Genomic DNA, 12154 nt, shown 5'->3' with positions numbered 1-12154 from the left:
TATTTTCAAAATGGAGCATTTAACTTCCTTAAAATCCCTGTCTTTAAGACATTTAAAAGCCTTCCAGCTTCCAGACACACATTCCTGCCCCTCCCCTTCCCCAGTGCTCTGGAACAATTTAGGACTAGTAGAAAATAAGTAATTTTTGTACAGCACTAGCACTGCCCCAGCTCAGCTTACTGAACCAGCTTCCCACAGGGTCAGGCAGGGACCATGCATCATAGGAGCAAACAGGCACAAGACCCCCACAGAACCAGCTGGAATAAGCCCAATTTGCCAAGAGACCACATCCCAGACTACTCCTTCCGGAAGGCTTCTCCCGGTTCCCACTACTGTGCTAAGATTTAGTTTGCATAAGGCATCTCACAATTCAGGCTTGTGACAACTCACTGCAAGGACGCAGGCTGGTGGGGATCCTGAGCCGTTCTTTGTGAGAAATGTTCTGGCCAAAGCCAGAACACATTTAGTAACACTCTTGCAGCGGTCAGTTCTCAGGAATGTTTCAGACTGGTTATGTACAAGTAACAGGGTCAGTGGGTATGCACAGAAAAACTGTGGTCAGTATTTCTCATGAACATGACAGGGAAAACTCATTTGACAGCAAAGACGAAACCTCTTGTGACTCCTTCCAGTGCATGGAAAAGGGGTCTGTGCTGGGGATCTCTACAGAGTCGGGATGCTCCTGCTGTGCTTGGGAATTAGCAGGTTACGCAATGGAAACAGCTGCTGCTCAGACACACAGGGCAAAAATGCTACTCTGCCCAGCAGCCAGGAATCTGCTTTGCAGCTCTTGGCACCCGAGCACCCCAAAGAGCCACTGCCCCAGCAGCCCTCAGCACAGCCTACAGGCACCCTAGGGCTTCACTGCCTATGGGGATATGACAGGCCCTGATTGATCTTGGTGGATACACAGACAAAGCTAAAATTTGCCCAGAAAATTGCAACACAAATCATTTCCAAGCAGAGAAGAGCTGCTCGGCTTCTACTGTGGATCAAGACCCAAGCAAACAGGACAACCTAAAACCAAAGCCCACTCTGCACTTGTGATGCACACACCAGTGGCTCTCACCACTATCCCAGAGCCCCACCAGGCTCATGTGCACTGCTCATCCCACAGCGGTCTTGCCCATGATCCCAAGCTCCCCGGAAAACAAGCAACACCTCATTTCAAAACAAAACCCAGCACAAGAATGTCACACGTTCTTTTTCCACGGTTTCACCTATACAGCAGGTTTCCTAGTTATGTGGAGCTCTGCCCAGAGCTTTGTTTCAATACAAAATGAGTGATGAAACTGAAAGGTAACAAACTGAAAGAGATAAACGCAGACAAACCCACAATGGAAGGGAAAATTGCCCAGTGCCAGCTGCGAAGGATTTTCAAGTTCAGCTACGAAGTAAATCCATCACAGAAAGGCAAATATTAACAAGTGACTAAGATACACTACCTTTGTTCTTGAGGCACGCTTACTTGCTTGTTCATTTTTTGTAATCTGTGTATTTTAGTATCTTTTAAAATGCAAGTTTCTGCTAGAAATTATTTTCACAAGCTTGAAAACATTCCTCAAAGAGCTACTCATCTGCTTAGTGACACAGACATGGGGCAGGGCTTATTCATTAATCTAGGAGGATTACACTTCAATCTAGATCAACCTTTGCCTGCAGGTAAGAGCAGCAGGGCAGATAAATCCGCCAGATTTTCCAATTGCAAGGGCATGAAAGGAACAGAATTCTATAGAAAATTACATCATGCTTGGATGGGGAAAAGAGGTGAATATAAGGAAATAGTCACTTCTTTTTTATCTGTTGTTCAACAGCTGCTGGAATGGGAGAATTCTATTCCTACTGACCTGTCAGTTCTGAACCTACCTCTAACAGCTGAAACAAGTTTCCATAGCTAGTTTTTTCAAGTGAAAATACAGCACATTTCTCTGATCTCTTTTTTCCTGCCTTTTTAATGTGCCCACAGATCACTTTCTCACTGGAGGAAAGCTCATGTTTCACTTACCTTCCCTTTCCCTTAGGCAAGCAAGAAAAAGGCACCAAAACACAGCTACAGAAAACACAAACACACAGCACAGGTAAAATACTCATTCTCTTGCCCACCCCAGGATACAGACAAATACCTTATTGCACTGCACACTGGGATAAGCAGTGTCATTGACACTGATCTTGCAATAACTCAAAATGCAGAAGAAAATTCCATCCTCTTCAGAAAAAAAATTTACAGCTTCTATCAGTATACAAGACAAATCAGAAACAAAAATAACTCAAATCTTCCGAGAAACTGAAACCTCAGCACTTAAATTCACACGGGTTTGGCAGAGCAGTAAGGGCAAATCACCCGTGCCAGCCACAGAGGTATTTGAGAGTAATGCCCCATAATGCCAAATCTGCAATAGAGCATCTGCAAGGAAGCCTTTCTGACCCTGGCAGTAAATATGACTTCTTGTCCTGAGATATGGAATACATTCGTTTTGCCCAGTATTTTTTTCCCAGTATTTAAACCCCCCTTCCTGCTTGTAATAGGCGGTAAAAGAATTCAGTCCTAAAATACTTAATTTAAAGAGTAAAGAAGTTCCTTCAGGTACAGCTTGCACATTCACCAAGTTTCTCTGTTCCTGTCACTGGAATAAAACAGAAAATTCATTGCACCACCCAAAAAAAGGAGTATCTGCCTTAAAACAGCCAGTAGCACTTTTATCTGCTGGCTCAGAGAGGTACACCCTTTCCACCAATTAAATATTGTCATTGTCAGCATCTTGTAAAAAATAAATTAATTACAGTCAAGTACTACTCTCTCATAAATAGCAGCGTGGAATCCATTTGCGCTAAGAAGCAAAAAGCAGAATCAAGTTCATAAAAAGACTTCAAAGCATTGAATTAAGGCATTGTTTCAGCAGATACTACTCACTGTAAGTGTCACAAAGGTTACAATACAGGGTTCAAAGACTACTTAGAGGAGGAAAGGCCTGACTGACTGTGCCTATGGTGACTGAATGTGCCTACTGGTAACTACAGGTAATGATGCAGGTCAGTGCTGGCATCTTGACACCACCATTACCACCTAAATAAACACACATTCCAGCATCTGAACTATCAATATCATATATATCCTAAAATGAGAAATGTGTTTCTGATTTCCGAATGCCTGTAGTGACCAATTAAAGCTTTGCAACAAATTATTAATTCCATTTATTGCTAACGGTAATGCTGCAAGCATACAGTGGACCAGAACAAGTGAAGGAAAAAAAAAAAAAGCCTAAGTGAATTCAGCTTTTTTTGCACAGAGAAGAGTATTAGAGGTCATTCTAAGTGCACACAGTGCATTCTACAAAAAACGTTCTCAACTACTCGTATTGAAAGGTGTATTTAGAAGAATTTTTAATACTGCATTCAAAATACTGCAAATGTTTTAAGCAACACTAGCAGCGCATCACTAAAAGTATTTAAACTAAAAGACTGTAAGCATTATCTATAAATCAATTTGGCTAATTTTGGTAAACTGTGGAGTATAAAACCATATATATTAATTTGCAATAATACAAAATGCCTTTTATTAAAAGTTTTATATATATTTATATATATATAAAAAGTATAAATTTATTATATGTTGTAACAGACAGCACTGGGTAATAAGAAGTGCTTAGATTCAATGTTCTGCTGAGTTTTACTCAGAAGCACAACCAGCTCTTTACAGCCTGAAAAGCTTAACTTTGTTGAACAACAGGGAATGAAAGCTCACTTACCACACTCTATCCTTTGCTCTTCGGAATGAATCAGGTTATTAAGCATTCCACACACACACAGGGGTTTGTTTGCCTTTTTTTTTTTTAATTACTCTTTGTGGAAGCTAGAATTTTTTTCTTTTTTTTTCTTTCTCTCGGGGAATTTTGTCCGGTTTGTTGCCTAAGAGATGATAACGATTGGTACTTTAAGAGACCAAAGAAGTGGCCAAGGTGGGGGGAAGGGTGCAGCTGGCTGTTCTTAGCTGGGTTTTTTTCTCTTGGGAAGGCCAAAGACACCTCCAGATTTTGGCTGGGGGTTCAGGGGCTGGGTTCATTGGCGGGGAGCAGTCAGGTTGCTGCTGCCATGGGGGGAATTCGCTGCCACTGCAGACTCTAGCCCCGATACTGCCTCTTTATCTTACCGTGGGTGAGCCCTCGCTCGTAAGAGCCGCCGGGGAACTGGGACCTTAGTGACACCCGATCGCACTGGAAAGGACCCTCACCATCTACCTGGGTTCCTCAGAGGAAAAACACGGGACTCCAAACCCTTCCCCCTTCCTGGAGGTTCCTGCTGCAGCTAAGGAGTTTGTGTTGTTTGCCACTCTGGGGTGTGCCCGCCTCTGCTGTTCCAGCCACTGCTCCAAGGTTCCCGCTGCAGCTCATTTCCCCATCCAGAGGGCACTGGGACCGGCTGCCGCTGCAGGTTTGTGAAGAACAAACCTTTACATCTCTCGTAAAGGCCAAACCCTTTTCCATCTCTTGAGCTGCTTCGGCGCCATCAGCGCGTCCCCTCAGGGCCGCGGCACAGCGCCCCCTGCAGGCGGGCAGGCACCGCCCCGCTCGGCCCGGCCCGCAGCGCCCCCGGCGGCCGCGGGCGGAACTGCAGCGGAGGGGACGCGCCGGAGCCCCGAGAGGGCCGAGGGGCTCTGCCCTGTCTGTGCCCTGTTATACACAGGATGGAGAGATTAGTAAAGAACTGGTACTGCTGCACCCACAGCTCTGCCTCAAACACCCTCAATTTCAGGTATAATAATTTGGAGGGAAGAAGGGGGTCACACTTTCTGTTCCAAGCGAGGTTCTAGCCTTCCTTGGCAGGCACCTGTCTTTCACAAGACCACTCTCACCAATTTGCCAACTTTCCCTTTACTACTTCAAGAAATACACACATTTTATCTCCCTAAAACAAAAGAAATGCACATCATCCTTCCACCCGATGCATATGTTTCTTTATCATTTTCCTGGAAGAGATTTTCTTTATAGGATGTCAAATCAATCACATTGCATAAGACAGAGGATGGGCCCATCCTTCCAGACACACCTAGCCACAACCCTGAATACGCAGGTCTGCTCTGGACTCCTGGCAGCACAGACACTGACTCCGGTATGTTCTCAGCATGCTGACAGCCTGTGAAGAGCAACCTTTGGCCCAAACACTGCCCTGAATCAGTGCAAATCAAGAACTCTGATACAAATCTGGAGGTGCTGACACTATTATTTCAGAAATATCCCTTCTATTCTTGTGGCTACCTCCCTGCACTACGTATATTGTAATACAGGTAGCAGGGGGACATTGAAGGAGGATAGGGTATCCAAGCAGCTTAGGACCATCACATCTGCCTTCATCTCTGATGCCCTCCCACCACAAGCTACAGGTTGACAAGAAGGATGGGATATGAATGACCAACCACCCAGACCACCCCCTGGGCAAGGTCTGTTCTCCTCCTTTGTAAATCACCCAGCTCCATCCCTGCGTGTCTCCTTTTTGAGCCCGTGGGCTTTTGTTCTCAGCCTCCTTGAACAATCTTCTAATTGCTGATGGAAATAAAAGCTAGTATTAGTTTGAGCACACTCAAGGGAAGCAGACAAATGCCTACGCGCATGACTAGAGCCTTGCTGCAAACAGGCAGGGCAGGCTGCCTGCCCGGCACACCCTGTAACACAGCCTGCAAGAGGAGCAGCACCCGAAAGCACAGCAGGCACCAGCAGCCAGGGATGTGTCAGCAGAAGCCTTCTGTCAGCAGGAGCCTACACATGGACATACAGCTCTGGTCATCGAGCCACAGTCACAGCACTTCAAACAAAAGGGGAAGCTTTGCTGTCTGAGCAACACCACTGGTCAGAAGAGGAAGGGATGCTTAGGCACACCTCAGGCATCACACGGAAGCTACTGCAAGAATCGGGCAAGGGGCACTGAAAGACTGTGGGGTCTCTTTGTCCAACAATGAGCCAGGTGAACAGTAAATGCGTGTTAACATTACCAAGTGCTAGCAGTAAGCTCTGGCACAGCATATGGCCTTGAGTCTGGCCAAAGCCCCCATGAGGGGATCAGATCTTTCTGCTCAGACCTGATGCTCACAGAGGGGCTGCTGTGGAAAACAGAGTAACTTGGCATGGGAAGACCTGGTTAGCTAAAACAGGATGACCAGACTTCAGCTAACCAGAGTTCAATTCCACACCTAAACCCTCCTTAAAGTCAAAGGGGTTTGAACACACATTTCCAGCCCATTTCATAGCAGACACAGAAAAAATGCTTTCCTCACAGTCCCTCTCTGAGCCTTCCCAGAGGTAAAGGTGTCCTTGCACTTAATGTCTGGCACCTTGCAATTGCACTTGCTGCACGAGCCGTTTAGATACGTTCCACACAAAGCGGGGAGAACAAAAAGACAGAAACTGAACTGTACCTCAAACTGTGCTGAAGCTCCTCCAGGCACAGCCTGGACAACACCCTGTTTGAGACACACAGGGAAGGAGGCCAATCCATCTTTGCTCACAGCCAGCAGATGCAGGATTCTGGCCCAGCAGTGAAGGACACAGGCCACCTCTGAACAGCATTTCTACATGTCTACATGTAGAAATGTCTACAGCATTTCCTACTGTTCATCTCTGCATCAAATTTGGACCAATGCAGGAGCTCTCAAAAGCACATCCCCAACTGTGTTCAGAATCGTCATAATACATTTTCATTTTGAGACGTTTCCTAGCTTTGTTCATCCAAGACCAGAACCTCAGGTAAAGTGGCAAGTTTTGTATAGCCAAGCAGCTGTTCTAAGAGATAATCTACATTCCGGAAGATAGAACTGACAGATCCTAGTTCTAAACCTACCATTCTCTTCAGAAAACAAAATGAAAATATAGGGTTAATGGAATCAATAGGTCCTATAATTAAATGCTGCCAAGTTAGTTGACATGATTGGACTACTGGGTTTGGTTTGTTTGAGGGATTTTGTGCTGTTTATCCAGAGGTCACATATACTTTAAATACAGATAATTTTGCAAACAGTTATTGAAATTTAATTTAAAACTCTCTCAGGGAATAAAATGACAAGTTTCACAGAAACAAATGAAACTTCATAGACTCAAGTCACTGGAAGTTACTTCAATCTGTCTTAGAGCTACTAGAAGTACTAAAAGAAAGAAATCTTCCTACTTCTTGCCAGGGGCTTGACACAAGACAATAAATATTCCTCAGCTCCTCATAACCATGAGTGCCAAGTCTAAATGAAGGAGAAAAATTAGCAAAATTTGCTAGAGGCCCCAAATTCTACCTACAAATCCATAACTTAAGAACTGTCAGGTGTAAACTGCTCATTTCCCTGATGGCAAAAAGTACCCCAGATCTTCAATAATCACAAAACAGAGCTGCAAATGGTGTTGTCTCTTTCCAGATGGTGCACATTAGGTACTGATTCAATCACATCATCACAGTATTCTGATTTTCACCACTTAACACTGCTGGTTGTAATAAGGCCATTGTCTCCCTTATACTGTATGAAACACATATATTTTATCTGGAAGCATCATGTGCTGAAATAAATAAATAGTTTCTGTGGTGTAATAAATAGCCCCATTACATCACAGAAAGTTAGGAAAACATGTAGTTTAAAAATGCTAAAAGACAAACAGCGTACCGTCACACTGGTCAAGCCTATTAGCCAGCACTAACCTGCCTCACAGATTGCAGAAAACAAAGAGAATTGACCAAGCCACACCTTTTCAGCGTAATGCCTTTCAAACTGGCACCCTAACAAAGATGCAGAACAATGAGTACAAACACCAACACTCTGAAGCCGATGTCTGTCATCCCTTTCCGCCACCTCCCCAATTAAGACAAAAGAACAAAGATCAGTTTCATCTGCGAGACGGCAGTAGGGAAAAACAGCAGTGAGTGTAAAACCATAAGGATTAGCTCATCTTTTCTCCTTAATACAACAGCAAACAATTAGTGTTAAAGTAAAATGGGTCAATCAAGACCTCAAATCCTCTTAACAGCTAGTACAGTAACTCATGTGGCCACAACAATCCAAATTAACCCCATGGATACATCAGTCCTCTCCTCCAATACCTAGAAAGCAATTACAAATGTCACGCTTAACATCCATCTAAAAAACCCTTGTATAGTTTAGTAGCATAACCTGTGATTAAACCTTCCCATGAAATAAAAGCTTTTTCCTTTACTGAGGCAGGCAGCTTAAACCATCTCTGTTTTCCAGCACCAATCCTCTAAATCAGCTCCACCCCATGGAAATAAGTCTCATGCTGTTTTTTCTTATTAACTAAGATGCAGCACAGAGCTGTTGCTAATAAGCACACCTGCACATGAAGCAGATGGATGGAAGAAAAAGCACCAACCCTAAATATGTCGAGATCCACCCATACTCTGCCTTAGCATGTGCACATGTGTTTGGGAAGAGATAAACCATGCAATGATATCAGAGAACACTGCACATTTCCATGCTTTCTCTGGAAGTATTTGGTATCTCTAAATATCATCAAAGGGGTTTACATGAATTTATCCTCTTTCTCTTTTCAGAAAAAACATTCCCTTTTCTGTAAAAACATGCTTAACTTTTAAGCATGCTTACAGCTGACTTTCAAGCTCAATCAAGCATGTGTTTGAACTGAATAAATACAGATGGACCAAAACAAGCATCCTTGAGTCTTAAGGAACAATTCTACATATCAGCACATGCATACTTTTATTTCTTCATCAAGTGCACACAGGGACTCGACAACAGCATAAAATCCAAAATATCTAGATCATCAGATAACTCAGTTTAGAATGGACCTTAGGAAGTTACCTAGTCTAAGGACCCCCTTTACACCTTTCCAAATTTCTGGTCATTATTTGTGTGCATGTTAAGTGCAAGATTCTCTAATCCCTTCCTAGTTGAGGCTTCAGTTCAGCTTCAAGTGTCCTGCAGCCAGAAATGCTTCTTCTGAAACCCAAATAAAGCCAAGGGGTGGATTTTTTTTTCTTTGACTGTGAGCCAGAAGTTTTACCAGATCAGTTCTCAGCACAGCCACTGCCTGCACTGTAGGCAAAAGATCTGTAAGGAACTCAAGCTTTAGGCTCCAGCAGAGCTTTTATTTTCCTTTCTTAAGCTGATTATCATTTGTCCCACCATGGCAGATCAGATTTCAGATCCTTCATATGCTGCAGATGTGTTACAAGCTCTGTCAGTACCTTGTGCCTTTGTAGAGACGTTAGTAATCAAAAGGTGACTTTCAGGAAACCACCATCACAAAGTCCCCACAACCTAAATTCTTTTTGACTTCTTCTTCCAACCCCATTAAGAAAACAAACCCGTCTCCAACACATGTGCATGACATGCCACACTGGGAGGTGAAGCTGAAAGGGCCCAGCAGAATCTGCAGTGGGCCTCATGCTTGTTTCTGTGCTTAGACATTTCTAGCAATTTCCACAGACAGTTGTTAAGTGAGCACAGTGCTAGAGCTAGAGGGGCCAGAGCCCGCTCTGGGGCCAGCACACATAGCAAATGTTTCCTCTGTGAATTCAGGTGTATGGTTTAGCAAAGGGTAACTTGTACAGAAAGGAGCATGACATAGACTGAAAGGAAAGGTATGCTTCTAGAAAAAGTATCTAGCAAGCAGGGAATTCTTAACCCACAGACTGCAGCAATTAATTTAGGGACTGTTGTGATCAGATCGCTTCTGCCTAGGCACAGCACCTCAGGGGTCATTAAATTACAGCTATTTCTTTACTGTCCAAACATATTAAAGAACACAGCTAAGTGGGTATGATATAACATACCATAACAATTATATCAAATCTCTAAATCAAGGCTGCAAATGCTGCTTTATGTAACAAACTGCATTATAAGCACAATGACCTGCCCTCCGGTGATGCTGTTGTCTTCACAGAAGAACAGCAACTTCTAATTCTGAGGATGACAGCTCTTTGGCTCCTCTCAAACACCCACAGGAAATGTGCAATATGGGTGCAACAAACTGAAAAGTTCCATTAACCAAATCCCATCCCTTGATGAGATAAGAAAAGATTAGCAGAGATAGAATTCATGGCACCATGCTCCACTGCTGAGATCACCCCTCTTCCCAGAGCCCCGTGCCAGGGCTCACCTTCATGTCTCATTACCATGCAGAATGGCCTCACTAAGCCATCGGGGCTGCTTTCGGTCTGTCACTTTAGCTCACCTGTAAATGCCTGAGCTCCAGGAAACTGGTACCACATGAAGACTGAGGTCCTGCTCCCTGCTCAGTGCAGTGTCGTGCAAATGAAATACACAGTGAGGAATTCAGTGGCTCCCAGTCCTGGGTGCTACACGGGCGAGTCTGGGCTCCGTTACACATATCACACTTCAGAACATCAGCTGGAGAAATGAGCAACCATCCACAAACTTAACTGGACTGCCTTTGCACTAACTGAACAGTTTGTAGGGCCCAGTCTTTCGCTGTTCAGAATCACTTCTTTGTGATCTATGACGTAACGCAGGGGCAACTTCACTGTGTCGTGCCCTCTCAGCACATTCTCTTCCCAGGCAAGGGCTCAGATGCTGTGATAATGCCACAGTCAGGAGGGAAGGAAAAGAAGCCATAGCAAATAAATACATTCTGCAGCTCAGCCTCTTGTTGGGTCTACCAGCACAGTCTAGACATCCCTGCTAGTCTAAACCAGCACAGGTGAAAAGAAACAGGTTCTTTCGTGGAGAGGAAACAAAGGTTTGTGGAGAAAATGGGAAGAAACAGAACCAAAAGAATATGTGATTCAATCCCACACGGAAGAACCCTTCCGAAAACAAAAGGGGCAGGTTTTCTGAACAACAAGCGGCACAAATGCTGGACAGCAAGTGATTTTTTGAGGAAGGATGGAGTATGATTTATTGACATGACCACAGAGACATGCCAAATTACAAAAGCTGGTGCTAGAGACCTAGGATAAGTAAGACTTACAACATACGTGTGCATACATCCCATTATTATACTGCATGACTCTACGTTACTGCTCACTTACATGTGAAAACCTGCCACTGTCTCAGGAAGAATCCTACATGAAAACCCACCAAAAACACAAGAGAATATTTTTATTTGGAGGAAAACCGAAAGTTCCGGCTTAACCCAGGGAAACGAACCACGTCGGAGAGCACTTCTCGCGGCCCGCGGCACACCCCCTTCTCTCCCGAAGGTGTTCCACGAAGCCCCCGTTACCCAGGGCAGGTGGGGGTGTCTGGAAGGAGCCCAGGGCAGGCGGAGGCGGGCACGGTCTGTGCGGTGGCTCGGTGCAGCACCGCGGCAGCGCAGCGCGGCACACGCCTACGGCTCCTACCTGCAGCCATCCGAGCCAGGCACGCTTTACATCATTACATAAAAAAGGCATTGTTCGCCGCTGGGCTCCCGTGCACGGCTGTTTTCTCCCCGATCCATGCAACACAGGGAATCCTTTTTTTTTTTTAGGTGGGTTTTTTTGTGGGAGTTTTTTTCCCCTTCCCCGATGCAAATTAACAGCGCTTACAGCCCTCGCCTCACACAACGCTCTTTGTTCAGCCGTGCAGATCCCCTTAGAGAGGCTTAGGGGTGGGGGCAGGAGAGGACAGAGGTTCACATCCTCCGGAGGGGTTTACAGCCCGGAGATGCTCGGCGCCCTGAGGCGGCCGCCCCCGTGAAGGTAAAACGGGAGTCACCGGGGGCCCGCCCCACTCCATTTTTACCTCCGGGAGGTCGGGCGGCGGCGACCCGCGGAGAACTCCTGTCTGGGTCCGGGACTGAAGGGCCCAAAGAAAGGAGCGAAGGACGGAGGGAGGCAGGAAGGGAAGAAGGGAGCGCCCGCGGGACCGGGGCGGCACAAGCCCCCAGAAAGGGCTCGCCTCAGCCGCAAGGCGGGAACCGCGCGCGGCGCCCCCCCCTCACCTCCCCGCACTCCGCAGCGGCGCCGGCCCCGCGCCCCCGCCCCGCCCGTCCCTCCTCCTCCTCCTCGCCGTCCGACGGGGCTCGGCACGGTCCTTACCTGAGCGCCACGGCGGCTGCCGGCACCGACGAGCACACGGAGGACGCGCCGTAGCCGGCTGGACGCGACCCGCCCCGCCGCTCTCGGGGCTGTCGCCGGGACGCGGCCGCCTGCGCGCCGCGAGCCCCCGGGACCGCCCCCGGCCCCGCCCCGGCCCCGCTCCCGCAGG

General features: G+C 46.2%; 1 protein-coding gene across 19 annotated transcripts in view; it reads right to left on the bottom strand.

The window, feature by feature from the left end:
• The window catches only part of MAP2 (microtubule associated protein 2), a 218260-nt gene that overhangs the window by 205780 nt on the left and 326 nt on the right, over nt 1-12154 (bottom strand). For 7 of the 19 annotated variants that reach the window (XM_063400138.1, XM_063400141.1, XM_063400143.1 and 4 more), the window contains exon 1: nt 11986-12119. The exons of 3 other annotated variants lie outside the window; for them this stretch is intronic. The gene's annotated coding sequence lies outside the window, so the exon portion shown is untranslated. Of the gene's footprint in view, nt 1-3746; nt 5436-11985; nt 12135-12154 lie in introns of those variants that run through there. 9 more of the 19 variants (XM_063400149.1, XM_063400150.1, XM_063400151.1 and 6 more) reach the window with 5 other exon arrangements.

The sequence above is a fragment of the Prinia subflava genome, chromosome 6 (genome assembly GCF_021018805.1).
Source record: "Prinia subflava isolate CZ2003 ecotype Zambia chromosome 6, Cam_Psub_1.2, whole genome shotgun sequence".
Classification (NCBI taxonomy): domain Eukaryota; kingdom Metazoa; phylum Chordata; class Aves; order Passeriformes; family Cisticolidae; genus Prinia; species Prinia subflava.
The sequence above is the reverse complement of the archived record's forward strand: the minus strand, read 5'-3'. Positions and strand labels throughout refer to the sequence as shown.